The 22,794-nt window shown below is 50.5% G+C and overlaps 1 protein-coding gene across 1 annotated transcript in view; it reads left to right on the top strand.

Moving 5' to 3' along the window:
- Positions 1-17,974: 17,974 nt before the first annotated feature.
- Positions 17,975-22,794, top strand: part of CASZ1 (castor zinc finger 1) — a 152,372-nt gene continuing 147,552 nt past the window's right edge. The window contains exon 1 of the mRNA XM_048967503.1: positions 17,975-18,193. The gene's annotated coding sequence lies outside the window, so the exon portion shown is untranslated. The remainder of the gene's footprint in view (positions 18,194-22,794) is intronic.

The raw sequence follows: 22,794 nt of genomic DNA, 5'->3' as shown, positions 1-22,794 counted from the left end.
CAGTGTTCAGTGAAGCTGAAACATCACCTCCATGTCCTCTGTCTTGTACAGTCTTGAATCTTTTTTCTTTTCTCTTGCATGTTTCCCCCCGTTCCTTCATTTTTCTTTTTCAGCTCCTCCCTGTAGAATATAAATCCAATTCCTTTAGGGAAAAAAAAGCCAACAAAAAACAAAACAAAACAAAAAAAACAACCAACATGCAATGCACAAACCCACCAGCTCAGCAGATTTCACTTGGTGCCGTTTGGCATCTGATCCTGCCCGTGTTTCTGTGAATCATTGTGCCATTCGTGATCAGAGCTCCAAATGAAATTCACCAGGAATTTTTATTACTCCAAGAACAGTGAAGTAATAGTGTGAGCCACCAATCACTGGAGCTGGCAGGATGGGCTCCCAGGGGAGCGCAGGGCAGCACGGCTCTAATTGTCCTTTTTTTTCCCTTTCCTTACAGTAGGCGAGGAGCTCCAAGCCCCTGCAACTCTCTCATCTCATATTTTCTTCCAGAAACTCAGATCCTATAATTTTTGTTTCCTGTGAAAAACATCCTTAAGGTTTGGAATAATGCCACCTTGGAGGCTGAAAATAGTTGCTGAATTGCTTGCTAAGAGTCCAATTGTTACAAATCATTAATAACATCCTCCACACAGATTAGCTGATAGTAGCCTCGTTGCTATCCCCAGATATCAAAGCTTTGCATGGAAGAGGTCATTTCACAATGATCGTGCTTTTCTCAGAGGCACTAAGAGGTGGGATGCCGTGCCTGGGGGCAGAGCCAAGTGTACAGCCCAGTTCTAGAGCCTTAGTTCTTGGGATTACATTCCTCATCCCAAAAGATGGCGAAGGGTCTTCATGGCTCTTCTGGACCCAGACTTTGCTGGGAGCTGGAGAATGACACAGCAGAGGACATCAGCAAGGGTTTGGTACAAGGAACAAGAGAGGAATGCTGGTTTAGGCAAGCCCACACTGGTATAAATGCCACAAGGAGCTCTGGTGATGTGGAAAGCTGCTGCAGGCTGAGCTCAGCCTCTGCAGGTGAGAGGAGCAATAAGGAGGGATGTAATGCTGGAGTAGGAAGCAAGGAGCTCACCGTGTGCCAGCTGTGTCTGGGTGAAGAGCATACACTCACCTGAGCTCTGCTAGAGCCAGAGCAGTGACTTGCAGGCTTGGACCGAGCTCTGCAGATGGAAGGTGAAAAACTGCCAGTAGGAGGGATTCTCAAAGAGAAAATGAAGGAGCTAATGAAATGTCTTAGCCACGAGGCAGACCCTTCCTGGTGAATGCCAGCTCTTCACCTGACCTGCCCTGTTTCATTGCCATCATTTACTGTCTAGGACAGGCTGCTTTCGGGGGAGTGGAGAGCTGGGAAGGAACAGGGCCCCTCCACGTTGTTAGCTGTCAGAGTCTGGCTGAGTTTGATGGGGATGGCAGGGAACCTCCGTCTGTTCAGTGCTGCTGGGGCTACTTGGAGGAAAGGATGTGAGCTGGGATTGGATGTTCTTGGAGCATCTGAGGGAGAGATGTAGGGAAAAGTGCTGCTTTTGATGACTTCCACGACAGCAGAAAGGTCCTCACAGTTCTCCAGCCCCTTGGCCAGCTGGCATCGCAGGCAGCGGCCCTGGGCCAGCAGAGAGCAGAGAGCAGTCGGCCATGGCTGCAGTGCTGTGGGTTCAGCTTCCCCTCCAGAGAGGAATGCCCTTCACTCTGCACACAGGATTTTCTCTCGTCCCATTGAGAGTGGGCTCCGTGCCACTTTATACTTTGGAGGATCATTAGCAGAAATCATTAGCTATAATACAACCTCCCCCATAAATCTCCCCTGCACCTGGATCATTTGTCCATGCCTAATTTCCATCTCCCTAATTTTATGATTTGTCCCTCATTTGATGAGAGTTCCTTCCATTAATTGTGTAGTAAGTGCTTCCAGATAAAGGGCTGAGGAGCTGACCCCATCTTGGAAAGACACAGTTTGGGCTTTTTTCCTGAAGGATAGAGTCCTTCTGAAATATTCTTGCTTCCCTTTCAGAGGGCATCACTCCAAATCTTAAAGGCACCACAGCAGTCTCCCATAGGGAAATGCCTCTTTGAGATAAATCCTGTTCACTGGAGGCGCTGCAAAGCAGATGAAAGCAGCAGAGCTCAAGTCCAAGGTGTCCTCTGTCAATTAGAAAAGTCTTGTAGGCATGAGATGTGCAGTTCAGACCAAGGAGTAAACCCCTGCTGTTTGCCCACTGTGCCCCTCCTAACGATGAGGCTGCTGCCCAACAGCAATTCTGCACCCTCCCACAAAATTTCTCCTCTGCTGAACTATTTCATGTTGTTTTGGGCTGCAACAAAGATCTTCAGCCTGTGTGATGACGGGCAGGGGGGGAATTGGGCTCACCAGGAGGAAGGGGCGATGCATCAGCCCCGCAGGGAGCTTTTCCAGCTTTTCTGCAGACCTCCTGGCTGGTCCAGAGCAAGGCAGCTCGCTCCTAGTGCCACCACTGCCATCTAAATAAGATGGTGATACAAGCAGTAGGGTGCCATGAGAGTTTAATTAATTAATTTGCAAACTCTGTGAGATCCTCTGATGAAACTCATCGAATCAGCACAGAGTTGTATGTAATCTATGTTACATATGGTAATACCGTAGTGGGAGCATCCCAAAAGCTCTGGGAAATGGAAGCACAAATAGGTGCAGCCAAACTTTCCAAGCACCTCGCTGAAGTTTCTTTCTGTCTCTGACAAACAGGAATTTATCCAAATCAAAGCACATGTCCTTGAACTTGCCTCGCACTACATGAGAGCTGAAGTGGTTTGCACAGGGAAGTAACCCACCAGAGCTCCCTGAGCTGAATCTGACACAGTGGATCCAGTCTGCTGTGCTGGCCGTGGTTTCTTCTCCCAGCCTGATCTCCCCATCTTTTCCTGTACCTGCCCATGTTTGATGGGCTGGTAGAAAAACAGCAGATACAGATCTGTGGGATTCTTGCCCTCGTGCTCTTTTCTCCAGTATTTCTGCCCACTGCAGGGGCAGCACAAATTCAGAAGAAGGGCGTAGGAGAGGAGGGAGGCACAGTGCTAGAAGCAGCTTGCACATTTTACAGGTAACATTATCTTTTATTGGCATCCTAAAAAGAATGTCAGGCACTAGAGTGTTTTTTTTTTCTTCTTTTAATTTCTGCTTCACTACCATTCCACTGCAGGATTTTTATCACATCCTTGATGCCAGCAGAGGCAGGCTGTGCTCAATGACACTGCTGGCCATTCACAAGATTTCTGGAGACCTTTTGTCACATCCTTTGGAGCAAACTGTGAAGGTCTTAATATCATTTCTGCTCTAAAGCTGAAAATACTCTGAGGCTGAGTGAGGCACAGTCCTTTCCTGACGGCTCCCCAGCTAAAAGGAGCTCCCAGTTGTACGGCCAGACCAGCTCCAAGGGATCATCCCATTGTTTGACAAGTGGAAGCAGCCTTTGCAGTAGTTCACCAAGACAGGTATTTCTAGCAGTCATCCAGACCATGGGGTGTTCTTGCTCTTTCTAAAAGTCAGCAAACATTCCTCTTACAGTTGGGGCCAGTAGGAACATTTTCACATCATGTTGCTTCCCAACACACAGAGCTTCTCAGAGTCTGACAGCTCTTCACATAGACAATTTTCACATGGCAGTTGTCACTGTTTCTTGTTCAGCAGCTCAGTTACCTCTGGTCAAAGTAGGAGAAGAGCTTTCAGACCAGCAGCAGCAGCTCTGGTGGCTTCGCTCTCCATTCAACTTGCTGATTGTCCTGCTTCCCTTTGCAAAACCCACTGAAGAGCAATCAATTCAGTTCTTTAAGGATGGATGTATGGCTGCCACAGAAAGCAGAGGTCAGAAAAGTCTTTACCGGGTTTTGGATGGCTTGTCTGGTTTCAGTTGCGTAGAGAAGACATTGCACTGTGACTGCTAGAGAGAGCATGGTGCCGGAACACCATCATGTCAGCTCTGCAGGACAGCAAGCGTGCTTTGTAGAGCTGCAGTGAGTTTGCAGAGCCCTGTGTGACAGAGCAGGGCACTTCAATGGCACCGGCCCCAACCCCACGGCAGCCCGTGCTGGGAGCCCTCCATAGGCAGATTTGTGCTTTGTGTTGCTCCTCAGAGCCTGGGCAGCAGCTGCAGGGAGCCAGCAGCTGAGGCCTCTGGGTGCGGATGGAGGGGGTGGGACTGGGCTTTGGGTTGTTAGCCCAAGTTGTGCAGTTGCTGTCTGACCCAGCAAAGGCCTCTCTTCTCGCAGAGAGAGCAGCAGCAGCAGTTGAGCACGCGGTCCTGGGCTGTGTTCTCTCTGCCTTGCACCCTTCCCCTTTTCCATGGAGCTAAGCGAGCTCTGGGTGCCACGCAGCAGTAGGAACAAGTGCAAAGCCACCATAGGCCCACCTTGCTCCAAACTCACCTTTTACGGAAAGGCTGAAATCATTGTTTTCCCTTGGAAGGAGGGACACTGTGTATTATCTAATTGTTATAGCAGGATCTAGGAAACAGGATTTCTTAGTTCCTCACCCTGCTGTGCAGTAGCACGTTCTTTACTACATGGTCCAAGGGAAAACATTGCCACATTCTTTTTCCCAGTTCCCATACCTGTGAAATAATACTGTGCTTGATAGAAGATTTCATTTTCGAAACATACATGTTGTGTCTTCTACCCAAGCAGAACATCCACCTGTTGTGGATCCAGTTGTTTCTGGCCAAAGGTGACAGAGTGGTGTCCATACAGAGTGATATCCACACAGAGCGGCGGCCGTACAGTCCAGCCTTGGAAACCTACCTGTGTTGTGAATCTCCTGCCTCCTTCCCTGCACTGCTGTAGCAAATGTGGGCTCCTTGCTTTTGGTGTTGTGCATGGCGATAAGCTCACCGCATGGTCTGGCTGGTGGAGGATCATAGGTGTGCCCCACACATGGCAGAGGAGATCGAGGTGGCCAACCACAAATGTGCCATGATGGGACACCAGCCCCATAGGTCTGCCCTGCTGTCAGCTCGAGGGCTCACCTGCAGCATGAGGTCCTGCAGAGCCCTGCTCTGGGTGTGAATGCCCTCGGGCAGGCGTGCACCTCTTGGAAGGTATTGTTAGGATCTTCTGCTGACCCAGGCTGCCTAGAAAGCTGAATTTGAAGGGACAGGAAACTGCAAAAGTAAGGGCTTTTACTTTTTAGGTAGTCTGATTTTTAACTATGTAAATTCACGGGATTGTATTTTGATGATTCAAACACTCTGCATATGAAACAAACACTGGAATTCCTTTCCAAAACAAATTCCAATACACTCAGTGCTGAGAGCTCTGATTTTTCATTTGCAGTTATGGTACTGTGCTTGCATGTGTAATGCTTTGTGTGTCATCTGGATGTGTGCACACGTGTGTATATGTATGTGCAGTGCATGTATGTCTGTGCACACATGTAGATGTGCACGAGAGTGCTACTGTGGGTGCAGAAATACGTGTGGAAATGTGAATGCATGGAAATATCAGTGTATGAGAACATGTAGGAGGCTTTTTGTGTATGAGGGGGGCACGTGCATGCCTACAAATGTGCATTCGTGTGGGAGTATGTATGTGTGGGAGCACGTGCACGTATGTAATTTTGTGCTTGTGTGGGAGAGAGGAAGGGAAAGCATGGCAAAGTTATTTGAACCTGTTTGAAGGTCGGGTCTCCCCAAGGTTATCAACTTTTTTTCCCTTGAATCTGTAAAGTAATGGTATTCACACTCACTACTTGAGAAGTGTTTCTTTTTATAGCCCTTCCAGATGACAAATAATGCCTGTTTTTGAAGTCCTTTTTAAGTCATTGTTCCCTGGACGCAGATACCATGTTTGGGTGCAGGAGTGGAACAGAGTGCAGAGCTATTTCCCCTTTCTGTCTGCAGGGAGCTTTACTGGGACTAGTGACATTCCAGCCAGGATCATCCAAGGGGCTGCAGGCTCACAGCACACGGGCTGGTAGGACAGCCTCTCCTTCAGGCCGCGTGACACGGGGAGCAAAGCGTGCTCACCCACCCCACTGCCCTGAGAGCTGCTGGGACCACGGAGCTGTAAAAGCCCTCTGAGATCAGGGCAGATTTCCTGCAGTGAGCCTCCCTGAGCCGGCCCGTTGAGAATAAGCCAAATTGAGACTTGCAGAAGGGACAGGTGTCTGGATCAGAGCCACCCCTTGTTGGGGGCTGGGGTTGTTTGCATTTTGCCCATCTTTAAATATTTCGGGCGCTCTCGCCCTCTGGGGACAGTACAGATGTGTGGGCAGCAGCAGATGAGTGCAATGCTGCAAGCACTCGGTGATACTCTTAAAGCTAGCCCCTTCCTTGCCTTTCCCCAGCCCAGAGTGCAGCAGGATGGACAGTGGGTGCACAGCACAGCTCCTCACCATCACACAGCGACGGTGTGTGTTTGTCCCTGATGAGCACTCTGCTCATCCCCATCTCTGGAGGCTGCCACTGATTTACCATCCTGCCCACAGATGGGTAACTGAGCTCCTGTTGGCAGGTCCTGAGGTGGGCTGGAAGCTCGGTGCTCCTGGTAGCTGTGAAAGGGGTTTTCTGGCATATAAAGTGAATGGGGCTCTCATGGTTTGGGTCAAAGGGAACTGGAGATATCCGTGAAGGTGTGCAGCTTTGTGTAGGGGAAAAGCTCAGGGGAAGCGGTTTGATAATGGTCACAACGGAGAAACGGAGCAGAGATGGGTCAGAAGGATTGAAGAATGAGCCCAGAAGAGAAGAGGGAGAAAGCTGGGTTGAGTTGAGAAACGGTCTGTGAGCAGGAAATGATATCTGACTGAATGCATTAGTCAGACAGAAAAATTAGATGGTGTAAGCTGATCGTTCCTGCAAGGGGTGCTGAACTTTTTTGGTGACTTTAGAAGGCCATGTTTACAGTAACTTCAGCTCGTGACCAGGCTGCATGGCAGCTCTGTGGGACAGGGAGGAAGGAGTGTTTCATGAACACACACACCTGCCTCCATGGGCGACCCGGCCTTGCCATTACCAGCCTTTATTATGATATAATTTTACTTCGGTTGTTGTTTCTTTTTTAAATATAGAAATACAAAATATGCGTGTATATCGCTTATCAAAAATGATAACATTCACAGGTAAGAGAACAGAAGTCCACTTTATAGCAATAAATTATCTTCCCCACCCTTTTGGGCTGATAAGCAGCTGCGTCTCACCTGCGCTTTCTGGAGTTTTCCTTTTAATTTTTCACCTGAATTGTTTTCCCCATTTTAGCTGTGCTCACAGGAGGTGTTTTTAGAAAAGCGCCTACAGGGATTTCCGATGGCTGCTCCCACTGAGCCCCTGGAATTACACAGTGGGGTTGGAGATGCGTGCCCTAAGTGTTGATTATCGCAGGGCTTAATTTTATTAGCAGGAGGCAAAGGCTATTTGAATTTGTGCTGCTTTGCCATTCACCTGCATGGAAGTTACACCAGCGTGCTCTGCTTTGCAGGGCTGTGCTGGGGCAGGTTGGTGTGTGCCATGACAGCCCATTTGTCACTGTGAGCCGCTGAAACTGATCAACTGTTTAAATCCATGGGAAGGCAGCACGTCTGCAGAAGCAGCGAGCCAAATTTATTAATTCTAGGGAATGATTCAAGTCAAACCTCAGCTTAATAAGTTACCTGTAAAGGCGCTACGCTAATTGGCAGCATAGTTCCTGAGGAAAATGGGCTGCTTGGGCCATGTTGGCATTTACGTCGGCTCAAACAGTCGTGTTTTACTTCAGTGCTGTGCTGGGCAGTTGGTGGTTGGGCACTGCGTCCTCTGGAGGGCACAGCTGATGGAACTGCACTCATTCAGAGCTTGGGAGAATCTCTGTGTCCCTTTAGCAAACAGGCGATCCCTAGACTTTTCCTGTCCCTTTTCAAGGCTTCACTATAGAATCTACTTTCTCAGGTTGCTTTGGAGTGGTCTCGTAGGGAAACAGCTTCGTAACAGAGGGTAGGAACCCAGAACAACTCAGAACCAGGATCCAGCGCTGTCCCTCCTCTGGCTCATTTCCTGCTTTGTTCAGAGGTGTTTCTCTCAAGGAAGTCGAACCCTTCATGCTAATGGGGCTGGCAGAGACGTGTGGCAAAGTCAGGAGACCGGGTCTGGGAACTGGGAGTGGGAGGGTGGGACGGGAGCACTTCTGAAGGATGATTTTCTGAAGGGGAGGAAGCTCTGCTGGTTTTGGTATCGCACCAGAGGACAAATGTTCCTTCCCTTTGATCTGTCGCCTGTTTCACCCTGTAGGATTTTCACAAGAGGATTTATCAGCCTATACGTTTGTTAAGTTGAAGCTGGAAAGGGAAAATAGTCCCTTCAGTCTTTGCTAGTGGAAATTGCTCTGTATGGAAACCCGGTACACAATGAGAAATAAATGAATTGAAACCCGGAGCTGAGAAATAAACAATCCCTGTGGGAATGGTGTGATCACAGGAAAATAAGGAAAACAACAAATTGCCCTTCTGTGAGGTTTCAGGACACACATCGGTCGCACGGCTCCTTCTGAATGCCGTGGTGATCTTTCCCCCCATTTTACAGATGAGGATGTGGAGGCACGGAGTGGAAACCAATGCAGGCACCAGCTGCAGGATTTGCTGTGTGTGTATCCTGCTCAGTGCAGTGCCTGCAGAGATACCTGAGGTAGCTGGATGTCAGAAGAGCACGGCTGTATGAGTGCAGAGATCTGCCCGCTATAATTTTCCACCACTTACCATACTTATTTGGCAGTGGCTGGGGTATCCTTAACCAGCACCGTACAGCGCAGTGCTGTCACACACCGTTTCATCTGATTCAGACTCCTCGGACCATTGCGATTTTCTGTCTCACGACCTCTTCCATACCGCGGGCTGGGGAACTGCCCTGGGCTCTGCTCCGTGTGGCAGAAAGCAGGCTCTGCAATGAGTTGACGTGGGACCATGCAGTGTCTCACACCTCTTGATTCGTGGCCCTAGGTTCATTTTTCTGGAGCAAACTTTCTGGGCTCATCCTGTGACCCAGCTTCTGACTGCTGCCTTTTGACTTCACCGCGATAAAAACAATCACGGTCTCTTGTTTCCTAAGAGTTAAGAATTTGGACACCTAAAGGAGAGAGAAGGGAGCGGGCATGGGGAGGTGGAGCAGGAGGGGTTCCTGTGGTTCCCTGGGATTGGCTCTGGGGGTCACTGTGGCTGCGGGGACGTGGGTGCCCAGGGTATCAACCAGGCTGCCAGCAAAGCAGAACTGAAAGGTGACATCTCCAAAACCGGGCTCTTAAATCGACTCTTTAATTACACGAAGGTCACCGTCCTCGAGTGAGGTTACAGATGGAGCCTTTCTCTTTCTGAAGTGCAGCCTTTCACTGCTGAAGCAAACAGGCACCTCCTGTGGTTGCAGAAGGCTGTAAGCCTCTTAGAGGGCAGTGGTTTATAGGAAAAATAGCCATAAATACATCAGCCAATGGATTAGTAACTGGTGCGTGTGGGTGTAGAGCTTGTGCATACATATACATACAGGCATGCATATACATGCAGGGCTGTTTCTGCCAAGCTTACGCTAAGTGGTATCATTGAAACAAACTGCCAGAAGAGTTAGGATCTTTTGGGTGAAAGTGTACATGTTTGAAAATACAGCAATAACAATATTTCCTTTGAACAGACCACTGTGTAAGGGTAGAATTCCACTGCAGAGGCTCAGCAAAGAGTGGCCTGAACCAGCCTGCGTGCTGAACCTGGTGCAACAAGCCTGCGAGGCGGCATGTGTTGGTGAACTGCTGTAATTACACTGCAAGTGAAGGTTGTTTGCAGGCTCAAGGCTAACCTAAAAAATCTGAAACGTATTAATTATCACTGCCTGCTGCAAAGCCCCTTTCACTGCAAGTTGGTTTCACAGTGCCCTGGGCAGGGGGAAGGAGGTAAATGTGCAGATGCAGAGGGATAAAGTATTGGCTAAGAATCAGCGTTTTAGGCTTCCTTGTTACTTGGGAGCGGTGGCTTCCATCTTTGCCCACGGATTACAAAGAAATGCTGTTCTGGTGGAAAAATTTCACTGATTTCAAAGGGAGAGGAAGATCCTGTGCGTGCTGGAGGAGAGTGGCATGCAGAGATGGAACGCAGAGATACAATATGTAAAAAGAGTAATGAACGACCGTGTGCTTGATCCAAGCGCCCATTGAGACTGATTAGACTTCTTTCCCAGACTTCAATGGGATCAGGTCCTTGATATTTTATAAAGACAGATATATATTTAAAATTATTTAAGAAAGTTAAGATGATAGAGAGATTGTCAACTTCCAGCAGTGCTGGTGAGATAGTGTAACACCATCCTCCTCCGAGATAGATGCCACATCAAGATGATCAGGGAATTATGTGCATAAAATAAATCCTCGGGCTTCAAGATAAGAACACACTGCAGTTTCTTGCCATATGGTTCAGACTAAAATTTCTTGCTAGCCCAGCTCAAATTCTCTTCCTTCTCCTTCCTGATATGCTCCAGCTGAGCTCAGCTATTCCAGGGCTGGTTCTAAGCACATTATGAAAAATGTGTGTCAGTGCCCACTGCAGTTTGTTCTCTGTAATGCGAGCTGCCCCAGCAGAGTGGCCCTGCCAGCTTTGGGCTCTGTGGCCGTGCCTGGGGTGCTCCTGTACAGCGCAGAGCAGTGCAGGGACCTGACCTGGTGAAGCCCTGCCACAGCCTGACTGCTCCCCGCCTGTGAGTGGGAGCTGGGACACTGATGTGGAAATGAGTAGCTTAGGCCAAAGTGGAGAGGAATTTTCCCATTCAGAATGGATTTTGAGCAGTTTTTGCAGTGCCTGGTGCAATGCGGCTTTGTTTTGAACGAGCAGGAGAGAAAGAGAGGGAAAAAAAGAGAAAGAGAAGGCAGTTAATTTGACTGAATAAAGAGAAAAGAATGCAAGCGCCACCGAGTTTGCTGTTTATGTGGACATTGTGTAATGCTGTGGAATCAGATGTGGCACGCTGGCTTTTGCACAGTAATGCCCAGGGAGGGCTGCAGCCCTGCTGCGAGCAGCACTGAGTGGATTGGGAGGAAACTTCCTCATCTGCTCGGCTCTCACAGGGCATCCCCTTGGAGAGCAAATCTGTGGCACTCTGCGCTTCCTAAATCAGAGGAATTTGCCTTAGATCAGGAGTTGGGTTTCTGCTTTCACCCCATCTCAGGGGAAGGCCGGGGTGCTGGAGCACAGCACCTGACGCATGGATGCCCTGGTGGGGGGAGCACAGTCCCAAAAGGCCCCGTGGGCTCATCCAGAGCTGAGCAGATCCCTTCGGTTGGGATGGAAGACTGCAGGTGTTTGGTTTAGAGACAAAGGAGGGAAGGGGGAGCTGCAGAGGTTGTGAGGCAGAGCAAAGCCCTTGGATTGCAGGTCTACGAGGTCCCGCCAGGTCTGGATTGATTAGTATTCAGTATTTATAATATCTCCATAATGGTAAAACAAAAGAAAACAAGCCCAGAGAATGCATTTTTAATCATCAATCATTGCTCTTTGTTTGTTGTGAATGAGTGGAGAGGGGAAATAGTCTCCCATAATCACCTCCGCTCACATCTCCTGCCACACGGGCCTCGCCGGGTGTGCTGACAGGGAAATAAATAAACCAGCAGCAGATCTCCAAATAAATCCCAGAGAGCAACGTGGGTTAGCACACTGCATGGGGGTCTTCTTGGGAGGACCAAGTGGGGGGTGGCCACAGAGAGGCAGGAGGCAGAGACAAGCCTGGATGGAGCATTAAAGGCAGGAAAAAAGGAGTGGAGGTACAGGGCTGAATGGAGGAGGAGGAGAAGGAGCAACGGGGAAATAGTGAGCATAGAGCTTGTAGGGACACAGACTTCTCATGGGACATCGGGACGGAAGGCTCGAGAAGCCAACTCATCCAAAAGGATTTCAGCCTTTTCAGTATGTGAGGATCAGGTCATTCTAGGATTTCCACGTGAGAAAATGCTTTTTTCAAGGACAGTGTTCATGCTAGAAAAAAACACTCAAAAGACTACAGTTTCTATTAGAAGCCCCCAAACCTGTATCTTACCAGGAGCAGCACTGTGCTGACCTTCTCCAATGGGATCCCCACCTTGATCTTGCGGCAGTTCTCACAATGCCTTTATGGCAGCCTCTTGGGAAGGAGGGAAACATTACAATTCTCCCTTAATAAGGGAGATAACAGGCTGCTGGGAGGTAAGGCCCAAATTCGGGAAGCAGGGCTGGCGGCTCCACACCCACTCACCTGCATGTTCCCAGAGAGACGGGAGCCCCGTCGGGGCAGGCTGTAAGGGATCGACACGCTACATCTGAACCCTATTGAAAAATCATAAAAAGGTAATGACTTTGTCATTACTGGACATGGGTTTGTCTGTTGGCACGGGGGGAGGCAGGGAGGTTTTCTGCACTCAGGCCATAAATAACGTTTCCCATTATCCTCTGCAGTTCCCATGCATTCCTCGCCTCCGTTCCTCCCGGTGAACCCTGCATGACATCACGTTGGGCTGCCATGGGGAAAAGGAGAGGGCCAAGCGGGTCCTGTGGTGCCTGTGCTCCAGTGCCAATGGGAGCTAACATAGTGACCTGTTCTTGCCCAGGAAGTGTGGGGTGACCACATGGCAGCGAGGTTCAGCCCAGGACATGTATTGGAAGGGATCGGATTTCAGGCAAGCCCATAGATAAATGGAAGTTGGTCACAAAGCCTGGCGTTGAAGCACAAACTGGTTATTAAAAGGCCCAAATAAATGGTGGGAACTCTGTCTTGAAGCAAAATCAGGACACATCTGTGTTCAGTGGAAGGCATTCCAAATTGCACGCCTTGCTAGGTGGAGTTTGCTGGTGCAGAGGGGGTGGGAGGGACGCAGAGAGCGGCTGGGATGTGGGGCCTGCCTGGAAACAGCAGCACTTAAACCAAAGGTGTGCTTTCAAGTCCGTGTCCTGAGATGTAAGATGCCTACAAGGGTATTTTTAAAACTGCGTTTATATAACTAGCTTGATATAATTAAGGGCTGATTTCAGCTCAAACAAAATAACTCCCTCTTGCACCCCGATTCAAGTCTCCACACTGAGAATTGCATCTGTTGGACTAAATTAGTTGGAAAATCAGGACAGCGTGGTGCTGTAAACAGACGTCGAGCTGCAGAGGATATTCCAGTTCTGTGTCCAGCTCTGCCACTGATTCACCGTGTCCCTAGGCAAACCTCTTAAGTTTTCCCATCTATAAAGTGTAATAAAACCTGTGTAGATGCCAGGTGATGTAGGGCTTAATTAATTAGTAAATTAATATAATGAACTCTAACTTGAAGGTCTGTATCAGCACAAATGAATTGTTAATATAAATTTTTATTATTTACTGCTATTTAGTTGATTATTTTCGAACACAGGCAGGCTATTACAAACATACAACTTCACACTTGAATTTCAGTTTTATTATTGTTGGCGCTTATTTATTATTGTTTTCTTCTACCTTTATTTATTGCCTTTAGTGGCCTCTCTTAGGACCGAGCCCCAGAGCAGTGCACGTTACCCAGGCACACAGAACAGTGGGAAATTTGGGGGCAGAACTGGCTTTAACTGCCAGATTCAGCCTGCTAAGTGCCAGGAGTCCTGCCTGAACCTCTGCACAGATTGAAGGCAAATAAACCAGATAAGAATGGATTCTGAGCAAATTCTTATCTCCCCTAATTTATGCCAGCCAAAAATCAGTATCAGTCTGTGCACCTGCAATGTGCCTCACGCACGTTTATTGTATGCTTGCATACTGATAGTCTTTATGTATATATTTCTAAACAAAAGTGAGGCGTTTCAAAAGCAGGGCCTGATCCCCACCGGTACAAACACGTGTTGCCCCACTGCTGCCCGTGAAGCAATGCGGGACGTGGTGCGGGCTGCCCCGCTCCTTCCATCAGCTGCTGTGAGAAAACAGCACTTGACAAACAGTGGCCACATGACATTCTGTAACTGCTTGTGCCACTCTGACGATAAAAAAATGAAAGCAGATAATATTATGTTTGCAGTTGAAAAAATGCCTCCTCCTCCTTTGCAATTACTTTTCATTTTCCATTACGAAACAAACTGAATCCACAAGAGTTTTCTAGTACGTGTCAGGGTGATTTCTTCATTCTTGCAGCAAGTCGTAAAGCAGGAGGAGAGGTTCTGGGAGACACCTGGGGTTGGTGAGGGTCCCTTGTGGCACTTGGTGGCTGTGGAGGTGTCTGTATGCAGCACAGACTGGCCTGGAGCACTTTGGTAGGTGAGACCTCACCTCTGCCTCACCTCCCAGAGACTTGTGCTCCTTTGGGGAGTTAATGAGCAGCCCTCCATCCCCCCTCCAAATGCCCCATCACAGCAGGGTGAGACGAGGACGGAATCAAAGCCTTCAGCATGAATTTCTGGGCTTTTATAACTTTAATCCCGGTCTTCTTGTGTTGTTTTAGCACTGTTTTTCTTGGGTGAGTAATTTTTTAAGGCTAAGGACGATTTTCTCAGGCTGTGCATGCACAGCTGAACCAGATGGGTGTGTGTCCTGGGCCCTGTCCTGCTGTCACTGCTCCCCAGCAGGGAGGTGCATGGTAGGTCCTTGCTATGTGACCCTACACAGCCTGCAGGCACCCACCCAGCGTGGGCAGAAAACCCCCCAGCCCCCCAGCGGTCCCCAGTGAGGGAACCATTCCCAAAGCTGGGGTTGAGAGGGAAGTTTCTGGATTTAGCTGTGAGTTTTGGACAGCTCACATAGAGGACAATCCAATAATGAGTTTGTATGTTACTATTTCTAATTACTGAATGATAAATAGCAGGAAAGGTGTCCTACAGTTTCAGTCTATGGAAATTTATTTGAATGATGTGTTATAATACCAATACCACCAATATGCTATGGGCAGTAAGTCTGCAGTGAGCAGGATGTCCTCTCCACAAGGGGAGCAGCTGATGGTGGAGCTGCATGCCATGGGAACTAACTGGGAGTACATGGAACCTGCTGGGAGATGGAGAGGCATGAGGAGTGGGGACTGCCAATGGTCTCATGCAGCCAACATGTCTGGTAAATGTCCAGGCAAACAGAAAGTGGTGAAGGTAGGACCCATAGCTGTGTGAGGTCTCGATGGTTATAGGAAGTCTGGTAAAGAAAACCAGAAGGGAAATGGAATGATGGTGATGTCCATGATTCCTTTGGGAATTTTCCCACTGTTGAGTTGTATACTGAAAAAAGAATGGAGCAAAAATGAGAGATGTGGTTGGAACTGAACGGGTCTTCAATCCCAATGGGACTGAAGAGGTCTGGGGCAGGTCAGACGCTGGGCAATGTGCAAGGATCCTCCCCTGGACAGGAGCAGAGCAGTGCTGAGCTGCCCGCTGCCAGGCACACCTCGCTCTGCTTACGCTCCCTGTTGGGTTTGACGGTGCTTCTAAACCATAGCGTGGGTTTGGTCAGAAAGAAAGTTGCATTTTAGTGGGCATCAGAATGAAATCAGTGCGTTCAGAAGTGGGAAAAGGCTCTTGAGATTGCGTCACCAATGGCCATCTGGCTCCTTCCTTAGTCTTTCTGTATTTCAGACCCACTTTTATGATAGATGCAGATGCCAGCGCTTATGGTTTGGGGGCAGTATTGACACAAGAACACAAAAGACTTCTCAGGGTGGTGCCTTATTACAACACTAAATTAGCTGGAGAGAGATTACTGCACCACTTAAAAGGAACTCCTGCAATGGTTAAATCTATACAACATTTTCATCCTCTGTTCAACGCGGAAGTAAAATTGCTTTGGGTTGATGACAGGAAGATGCTGCATAAATAGTTAAGTATGCATCATTTGCAATTTGCTAAATTATTTTATTTCTATCTAGACCAGGCTGTGCAAGGTGTCATTACCTCATGCTCTATCTGATGGAGGAGCCTTTACTGGGAAGGAGTAGCATGGCAGGCACCAGCCTTGGGCTGAGCGAGGCTCTGTGTGGGCGAACTTCAGCAAGCAGGGACAGAAAGGTCAGAAGGCAGCAGCGAGCGCTGCGACAGGGCTCTGCAAGCAGCACAGGGAGCTGTGGGGCAGGCAGGGCTGGGGGCTGCCTGGGGGGCAGCAGGCGGTGCAAAGAGCTCTGCTAAGCACACATCACCATGCTGTGCCCCAAGGAGGGCAGCGCCGTGGGGCTCTGCAGCGTCCCAGCAGGGGGATGGCTGCCGTGCTCAGCACCTCAGATGAGAGAAATGCAAAAAAGCAAAGAAGAGAAAATAATAACAAGTAAATGCAATTAAAAATAACGATTCAGACTTAATTAAAGGGCCCTCTTCTCCCAACCCTTCATTCTTCAGGGATGCCTCATAAGGAGAAGAATCCATAGCTTGGGACCTGCTCTTTCATACTTTTGCACCAGGAGCCGGGTCACTGACATTCGGCAGCACATGGGCTGTACCCCAGCAGTGTCTCTCCAGCATACAGATTCAACAGGTTTGGGCTTTGTAATGTCAGGATTTTATAAATACTCGCCGCAGTTCCTGTAACTATCTCACGCAGTCCCATTTACTTCAATTATCCCCTTTCTATCCCCATTTTCCTGCTTTCTTACTGTGAGCAGATACAACTAAGTGCAGAATGACGAATACCAAACAATATGCAGATAAACAAGAGCCTGGATTCTGCAGATGCAGACAGGTGAAACGCTCCGAGTGTTTGCACAGCCCTGTGTCTGTCCTGTCAGCGCAGCCAGGTGAGGCTCCCCATCCTTACAGGACCTCAGTACTGAGCTGAATGGATGCGTGTTGCTGAACATCCCTGCTTAAAATCCATGAGTCTGCCCCACCCCAGCTGCTTGGCTGCGGGATTTTCTCCAAAGCTGTTGAGCTGTTGAGAACCCATTCCTTTGGAAGGTTCCTGCTCGGCTTCGGGGAGCACAGGGCCGCGTGGCCGAGCTCCTTGCATAAACATGGCTGCTGGAAACATGTCATTCCAGAGCTGTGGATCAAAGCAGAGCTCCAAATATTGGAGGACTCACAATAAAAGCTCAGGAGCTGGCAGCGGTCCTGCAAACACTCACGTCGATGAGTCACTTTTACTCACATGAGTAGTCACAGCGAAATCAGAGGAATTAGCCTATTATTATTAATTATTGTTATTATTTACGTGTGTGGCAATAGCACGTAGGAGCCGCCATTGCAGAGCTGGGCCCCAGTTGTGCAAGGTGCCAGTAAATCCGGCACAAAAGCCCAGTTTCTGCCCCAGAGTGTGAGCAGCAGGCTGGAAACAACAGGTGGAGAGCCCCTGTTAGGGGCTGTGTGTGTGAGTGTGGGTCAGTGTGTGTGTGTGTGTGCCACCACAGGGCTCCCAGGAGGTGGGTGCAGGGGCTGTGGGCAGCACTCACCCTCCAACAGCCCCAAGTGGGGCACTGCACCCTGCAGAGGGACCCACGGGTGGGTGCTTTGGCAGAGCTGAGGCTGCAGATTGTGCCGAAGTAACTACAGCCTAAGTGGTTGAAAGACAGGGCTGAGAAAGTGGGTAGAGCTGAAAAGCCATGGTTTTTCAGCACAGTGCTGGGATCCAGGTGAATGCCGGTGGGGAGAGGAAACCCCTCTGGTTCCAACCTGCAGCGCTGGCCACTTGGCTGCAGCCCGGCTGGACACCCCCAGCCTTGCATACAGATGCAGCACAGCGTGGTTTGTTCTGGATTTGAGGTAACACCCAAACCGAGTGTCAGCAAAAGAAAACAAAACAAAACAAAGTTTGGAAGTTTGTAAGATAGAAACTGAGCGTTGCGCTTGCTGACATCTGCCGGGAACACAAAAATGGATGAGCCCCGGCGCTCTCGGTGGGGTTCAGCCGTAGGGAACCGCGGTGAGCGGAGCTCCCGGTGCCGGCAGCACCGCGCGGGACGCCGGGCTCGGTGCGGGCGCGGAGCCGCGGAGCCGCGCTGTCCCCGCCGGGCAGGGCGATCCGCTCCGGGTTTTGCGGGCGCTCCGCCGTGCCCGGCCGCCCTCCGCCCGGGGAGCGAGTCCGCTCCGCGCCGCCTGGCCGCCCCCGTCCCTCCCCGGCCGGGCCGGGGCGGGCGGCGGCGGCTCCAGGCCGGGTTTTGCGCGCCGCCCGCCCTCCTGTTAGAAATAGGAAAATTCAATAATCAAAGCAAAGGGGAGCGCGAGGAGGAAAAATCCGGGATCAGGGCAAGTTTGATGGCGCATGCGCGCTGCAGCCTCCATCCCAAACACACACACATTTCCCCCGACTTGGAAAGTCACCCAAAGCAGCCCCAAGTGCAGGTAAGCCCGGCCGCGGCCGGCCCGCCGCCTCCAGCAGCCCCGGCTCGGCCCGCGGGCTCGGCAGGTGGGCACCGGGCAGCGCAGCCCGGGGGAGCGCACGGCACCGGCACGAGTTTTTTTTGGGGGGTTTTTTTTTTTTTGGCTGTTGTTGGTTTTTGTTCTTTTTTTTTTTTTTAATGACTGTATTTTATTCGCGGGCACCGGGCAACACGTGTCCTCGCGCCGCAGGTAACGGAGCCCCGCGTTGCCCCGGCGGTCGCGGCGCGGGGGGCGGCGGAGTTGGGAGAGCGGCGGCGGAGCGGCCGGCAGCGGGCGGCGGCGGGGACGGCGCGGGGAAGTTTGCGGCGAGCGGCGCCCGCAGCGGGACCCGCAGCGGGACCCTCGGCACCCCGGCGGGGCGGGCGGGGGCCGCGTTGCTCGGGGCGGGGGGTGCCCGGCCCCCTGGGCGCGCGGCGGCGGCGGCAGCGGCAGGTTATTTTTACCCGGTGGCATTTGCAGAATGCGCAGCTGATTTGCCATCCGGAGCCAGGAAGTTTTCCCCCCCTCCAGCGCCTTCCCTTTCTCTCTCTCTCTCTGTCTCCCTCCCTCTCTCCCTCCCTCCCTCCCTCTCTCCCCTCCGCGTCCCCTTTCCCCCGTTGCGCGGCGGGGGGCTGCGGGGCTGCGGAGCCGGGGGGCTGCGGGGCCGGGGCTCCCGGGGGAGCCGCTGCCCATGTTTGGAGGCGCCGGGCCGGGAACAGGTGGCCGAGCCGTCACTCAGCGGCGGCCGCGGGGTCGGGGCGGGGGGCGGGGGGGCGGCCGAAAAAGGAGAGCGGCGGTGCCGGGACCGTCCCGGGCGGGCGGACATCGGGCGGGCGCCGCTCCGCTGCCCCGGGGCCGGCGCGCACCGCGCGGGGCGAACTCCGTCGGAGCGCCGTCCCGCACCTGCGGCCCCGCAAACTTCCCGCGGCCGCTCGGCCCCTCCGAGCCCGAAGTTGAGCGGTGCGGTTCGGTCCTCGATCGCCGCGCTCGCTGCCGGAGGAGCCGGAGTTCCCTCGCAGTTGCGGAGCGGCCGCTCGGCGCCCACCGCCCCTTTATTGATGCGCCGCCGCCGCCCGAAAGGTGGTGGGGAAGAGTTTATGGGGGAATATTGTCCAAGTTCGGTAATCAAGTTTCCAGATCTTATGGCTCCTGTTTAATTTATTAGACTAGTTATTTATTCTGTTGATGATAATCTGTTGCTGGTTTCTATGGAGATGTTAAACTGATCTCTTTCAGAAATCAAACTCCATATGCACTAAAACGTTTAAAGGAGCAGCGTCCCCTTTTGTTTGCAGACTTTGTACCTTTGGAGAGCTTTTATTGGGCTCCCGTATATTTTATATATTAAAGTCTGAAGTTGAAGCTTTGTGCGAGACGGAGCTTATTATGGCCAACAGAAAGTCGAGGCTTTGATCCTTTTTTTTTTTGCATCATCATTTAAAACAGATCATTTTTCCTCCCTCATCACACGAGATAGCAGAACCCTTTCAAGATCAAAGCGTCCGGCTAAAAACTATTGTTTAAAAAACAAAACAAAACAAAAAAAAAACCAACAAAAAAAAAAACCAACAGAAAAAGAGCCTGGTAAATTAGGGGGATGTTTCCTTAATCTGCTTATTTTGTTCTAAGGGCTTTTTTAGCGGTGAAAACAACAACAACAACAACAGCAAGAGAAACTTGTGGCGACTATCCTGTTATTTTTATACCTCCCAAGTCTTTGTAATGTTAAAATAAGTTCAAAGTCAAATATCTCTGCAGATAAAGCACCGGTTGGGGTGTTTTTATTACTTGGTTGCTAAATGTGGAAGGTCAGAATCCAGAAAGCTATCGCATTAGGGGAGGTTTTAATAGTCTTTGTCTCATCTTAATGAGAGAGAGACCTAAAAAACATTTTCCCCACGATGTTATTTCCGAGGGGCTCTGCACACACAGCTCAGCTGGGGCGGTTTGTTAACTTACCTCGCATTGCTTGGCTGGAATGGCACTTCTAAAAGTGCCGGAGCTGGGAGAGAAGAGGGGTTTGTGTGACGGTGCAGGTGGGCGCAGCGCTGTGGGTGCTGGAGCAAAGTTGGAGGGCTGGGATGGAAACGGGCGGTGTGATGGGCTGTGAGCACAGCTCCTCATCACCCACACAGCTCCAGAGCGCTGCCACCGCCTCGGCCAGGGCTGCTTTTCCTCCCTGTGCCCCTCTTAGAAATAAAGGAATAATCCCACGGGAGCCGGTGCCCACAGCCCTCCCAACTCGCAGATGTTTGCGTGTGTCTCTATGCATATATTTCACATGCGCCCACACGGACGTATTGCACCTCGGTGGGGATGAGCTGTGTCCCTTCTGGACTTTCTCTTTTTTTTCCTGCTTTTTTTTTCCCCTCCTCATTCTGAATGTGGCGGATCATTTAAATTTATTTATTTTTTTTCCCCCCAATCTTCTATTTATTTGTTTCATTTGAATTGCAAACAGGATTGACTCCGAAAAGTAAAAAGAGGAGGGGGGGGGAAAAAAAAAAAGGAAACACTATGGCTTTAAACTCAGGAGTTTGCATATTCTCCTTGTATCTTTCCCCTTTGCTAATTATTGTGTTGTTTTCAGAGCAAATATGTCATATCCATGGCGACCAGGCAGGTTTATTGTCTTTCAGAAGCAATAGCTCACATAAGTAATTAATGACTTCTTTTTTTTTTCCTCTGGCTTAGGTTAAACAGATCATTCAAGGAAAGTCATATCTCTCTCTCCCTCTCCCTCTTCTTTTTTTTTTTTTAGCCCAGTGACATAAGAACATGAGTTAGAACAAGAAAATACTTTAACCGAGAAGTCAACAGCTTATTTTTCCTCATTTCTTTTTAAAAGCTCCAAGTGTCAGCTTTCTGCACACATGACGTTGTCATTCTCACAGTTTCAGAGCAGAGCCCCGAGCAGAGCAGAGTGCAGAGCCGCAGCCGGGGGCTGTGCGGGGCAATGCAGGGCAATGTGGGGCTGTGCAGGGCAATGTGGGGCTGTGCAGGGCTGTGTGGGGCTGTGCAGGGCTGTGTGGGGCTGTTTGAGGCTGTGTGGGGCTGTTTGGGGCTGTGTGGGGCGATGCAGGGCTGTGTGGGGCTGTGCAGAGCAGTGCTGCTGCTGGGGGGGTCCAGCAGCCCCTGGGAAAAGCGCCCTGCCCTCACTCTTCCCCTTCCCCCCCCCCCCCCCCCCTTCTTCTATCTGCGTGAAAATCAGTGTTAAAATAAAGGTGTGTTTTTGTATCTTACAGATTGCAATTCAAACAGTTTCCAGGAAAGAATTAGTAATTCATTTTTATATACGGCGTATATACACACACGCTCGAGCTCCACCCAAAACAATCAAGCTAGCTGGAAAAAAAAAAAAAAAAAAAGAAAAAAAAAAAACTTATTTCCTTTTTCTTTTCAAGCCCAAGCAAACTTGCACGGTGACTTTGCAGAGCTCCTTGCAAATTGCCCTGTCCTGCCAGGAGCCTGCAGCAGCCCCGCAGCCCACGGCTCTGCTCCCTGCCCTGCTGGCACTGCCCCGCTGCCATCGCTGTGCTGGGGGTTCTCCCGCAGCCCATCAGCCCTCTTTGGTTTTGCTCATTTCATTTTCAGAAGGATTCCTACGTGGTCCGGCTATATACATTCCTGGGGAGATAAGGGAGCAGTGCAGTTCCATAAACAAAAGCTTTTACTTGCATCTTGTGGAAAAAAACCCCAAAGAAAACCCCAGCCCGTCTGAGTGAAGCAGGTACCATAAACGAGTGCTGTAATGATTCTATATTCCACAGCGCTGCTACTTTAACTTCTAAAATCTGTTTCCTCTCTGGTTTGTAATGTTAATCAAAGAGCCGCTTCCTTCCCATTTTTCCACAGGCTGGGGCTAATTAGAACCACGCGAATCCCATTTTGTCAGTTCCATGTGGATGTTGCTTTAGGTTTCGGAAGGCGAAAGCCTCGCGTGCAGCCCGGCTGGGCGCTCCCAGGGCTATCGGTGCTAACGCTCCCATCTCCCAGACCTGCTCACCCATCCACCCCACGCAGAGCTGTGGGTCACACATGGGGAGCGGGTGCTGAGAGGTGAGGGCAGGGAAGGCCGAGGAGGAGAGCAGCTTTTGTGGTGTGTTTCCAGAGAGCAGCAGAGAAACCCGAAGTGACACGAAGCTGAGGCTTCACCGAGTTGGTAATTGAGCCCTTAACCTCCTGATGTCTATATCAGAAAAGCAGAGCCTAGCAGAGGGAGACAAAGCATAAAAGCAAATACCGGCTGGGGGAAGCCGGGGAGATGGCAGAGATGCTGAAGAGTAGTTGAGGATACGGATAAATCTCTATGCTGCATTTCCTTCAGCTGGGTTTTTCCCTCTGGCGAAGCGCAGCAGGTTTGAAGGTGGCTTTAGGAGAGCCCTGGTGTGCCGAGAGCCCAGAGCTGGGGGCTTCTGCCAAGGCTCCCGTTCTGTCTGCTTCGGAAGAGCAGAGATTTTTAGATCGTGGTGGGATGTGGGATGGCTGCAGTTCGGGAGCCCCAGGTTGGGCCGTGCTGGAGGAATGCGGCTCTCACCGCTGCAGGACCGCTCTGCCTGTGCCTAAATTGGGATCCGGGGGCT

The sequence above is a fragment of the Lagopus muta genome, chromosome 21 (assembly GCF_023343835.1).
Source record: "Lagopus muta isolate bLagMut1 chromosome 21, bLagMut1 primary, whole genome shotgun sequence".
Lineage (NCBI taxonomy): Eukaryota > Metazoa > Chordata > Aves > Galliformes > Phasianidae > Lagopus > Lagopus muta.
The sequence above is the reverse complement of the archived record's forward strand: the minus strand, read 5'-3'. Positions and strand labels throughout refer to the sequence as shown.